The sequence below is a fragment of the Octodon degus genome, unplaced genomic scaffold (genome assembly GCF_000260255.1).
Source record: "Octodon degus isolate 3935 unplaced genomic scaffold, OctDeg1.0 scaffold00166, whole genome shotgun sequence".
NCBI classification, from domain to species: Eukaryota; Metazoa; Chordata; class Mammalia; order Rodentia; family Octodontidae; genus Octodon; species Octodon degus.
The window spans coordinates 1201258-1204320 of NW_004524742.1; positions in this window are offsets into that span (position 1 = coordinate 1201258).

Below are 3063 nucleotides of genomic sequence, written 5' to 3' on the forward strand. Positions count from 1 at the left end.
TCTCTCTCTCTCTCTGTCTCTCAAATAAATAAAATAAAAAAAAAATAAAAACTCAAAACTATGCTATAATCTAACACACATCACAAGTCACTCGCAAGGAAAAATTTTGTTTCTTTTTTGGGGGGGAGAGGGAACCGGGGATTGAACTCAGACCTTTGCGCTTGCCAAGGTAGTGCTTATTCTACTGAGCTATATCCCCAGACCCCAAAAATTATGTTTCAAAAGACGAAGAATTTCATGAAATTGTTGATGAAGTGCACATATTACATCACCAGCTGATATTCAATAGATAAGGATCTGGCAGTAGTTTAACCAAGAGACAAGAGAAATCAAGGAGAAAGAGAATGTGTACAGAATGGTAATCAACTTTTAGTGCGACCTTGGGGAAAACAATGGGAAAAAAACTGCAAATATTTTCTAGCTAACATCACTGTACTCCAGAAGTGAAATGTGTCGGGCTGGTGAGATGGCTCAGTGGTCTAAAGCACCTACTTAGAGCAAGCTTAGCAAAGCACATGGACCGCGGTTCAATCCCCCAACACCACAAGCCAGCCAGCCCCAGCCCCGCCCCTTGGTGGGCTGAGCTGGCCACACACACACACAGACACACACAGATACACACACACAAACAAATAAATAAAATTAAAAAAAAAAAAAGTGAAATGTGCAATGCTGAGTATACCATGCTCTTGTAATTTTGTTGGGAAAATTAAAACAACAGTCACAAAAATCCAAAACTAATACTTAACTCATTCTTCAAAGAAGGCTACATTGAATGTATTTTGTTACTTAAAAAGTCAACTGCACTGCTTTCATATTTATGTTAGCTTTTAAGATAATTTAAGCAAATTATGACACCTTTATAGTTTCATTTTAAAGTGATCTTCCTAAAAGATACCTTTTTTTCTTTCTTTGTATTTTAGGGATGGATCTACAGGGTGTTCAGGGTCTCAGTATTATATCAGACTCGTAGTGATCCGCCTGTTTACAGCCTCCCAAGAGCTGGGATTACAGGCATGTGCCACCACGCCCAGACTCAATTGCTGTCTCAGCGCACACAGGGGGCGGGGCCAGCACGGCAGGCCCGGGAATCGAACCCTGGTCCCTACATCTGCTTGCGGGCACTTTAATCCATTGAGCTATTTGGCTGGCCTTCCTAAAAGGTATCTTTTGGAGGTAACAGTTAACCCTGGGGAATGAGAACCTCCCATGTGATGAAGTGATCCGTCTTCATCTTCCACCCTCCTCAAAGCTCCACACACTCCCTTTCAGTTGCTTCCTTTCTCTTCTCTTGTCCTTGTTGCTTTTTAACTTCCCCTCTCTGGGATCATTACTTTGTGAAGCTGTAGCTCCTAGAAAGCAGATGGGAGTCAGTTTCCTCAGATCCTTGTTGATCTGTTCACAGCTCTGCAATTTCACTTCATTAGGACATATAGAGAAATGCATTTGTAAGCGTATACTTGAAACATCCCCTGCACTTCTAAACACTTCAAACAAATAAACTTGTGGAGGCTGTTTTATTTTTATTTAATCATAGCAAAAAGAGAAATTGCCACAAGAAATAATTAGCTAGCTCCTATTTGAAGTGAAGAATCAAGGAAGGAAGTTAGAAATTTTTGGATAAGAAAAGTTCTTTTGGAGAAGAGATTTGGTTCTGTTAAGAAGAGTGTCATTTAATCCCTTTGAAGAATGGCCCTTGACTTATGTACATGGTAAGTGCTAGTGGTCAACTTGCAACACCCAGCTGAACCGAATCAGTGTGGTGCTGGGTGTGGAAGGCCACCTGAGGACTGCTGCCAGCAGGATAAAAGGAGCTGCAGGGGAAGACGGTGTGCTGCTGACCCTCCTTGGAGAAGCTTGCCGTGCTGCCCTTCCTGATATAAACTCAGCTGTTCTCATCCTTCGAGTAGCTCAGGCTCTCCCTCTCACTGAAGATGGCTGCATTTCTCTTTGGGGGAGCTCTGACCCTTTCTTCAAGCATTGCTTCCTGGCTCCAGCAAAGATCCCTCAGCCTGCTGGCACAGATTCTTCACCCTGCTAGGGCAGACATTCTCATTTTCACCACAGATCTTTGGGCCTTCCCAGTTCAGATCTGTGAAACAGACTTGCAGGAGCATTGTTGTGGGCTCTAGGCCTCCGGTTGGACTCATGGAGGGCATTGTCATGGGCTCTACATCTTCAGGGGGACTAGTGTGGGACATTGCAATGGGATCCAGGCCCTCAGCTGGATTCTTTGGGTCTGTAATGTATGGACAGATTTTCTGCATTCTTGTATTTGACTTCTTCAGTGAGATTTATAGTCCTTTAAATTATGTGTCTTGTGTTATATATTTTCCTTTAAAAACCTTGACTACTTCAGTTGGTGATCCAAATGTGTTGCCCAATTTTATTTATTTATTTATTTATTTTTAGCATTTGTTTGGCCTTTAATCTTTAGTCTGGTTCACAGCAGGAGTATCCGTCCCTCCCACAGTTGTCTTTGTCTTCTGTGCTGTCTCCTTTGAGGGCTTGGCCTTGTCTGACTGTCTATAATATTTCTGTCCAACTCGGCTGCATGCAGTATTCCCCCCTCTGAAGAAGTAACCTGAACTGCCATGAAGGGAAATATGGGCGAAGACCGCTCTGGCTTCTTCACACTGAAATGAGTCGTAGTTGTTGACCAGCAATCAGATATATTCTTCAGAGGTTTTATCTAAATGCCCTCGATAGATAACAGGCATTTTTCTCTTGGGTAGATGTATAACTTTGAGTCTCCTCAGAATGCATGTCATGCAAGCTACTAGGAACGAATTCCCCCAGCTGGAATACAGGTCTGAGGATAAGGTTCTGACATTCTGCTTTTGGGGACCCCTTCGCTGGTTCTCTAGTAGGGCAGTCAGTATCCAGACTGTATCAAGGAAATTCCCAAGAATGAGCTGCTTCAAAATAGAGAGGCTGGTGCTGTTGTAGAAACTCGGTACCCTATTTAGTTGGTTGCTTCTGATCGCATTCGTGGAGTTCTGATTGTTTTGGTCCCTCTCTAGAACATCTTTCAGTAGCCTGTGTAAGGTTGGCTTTGTCATC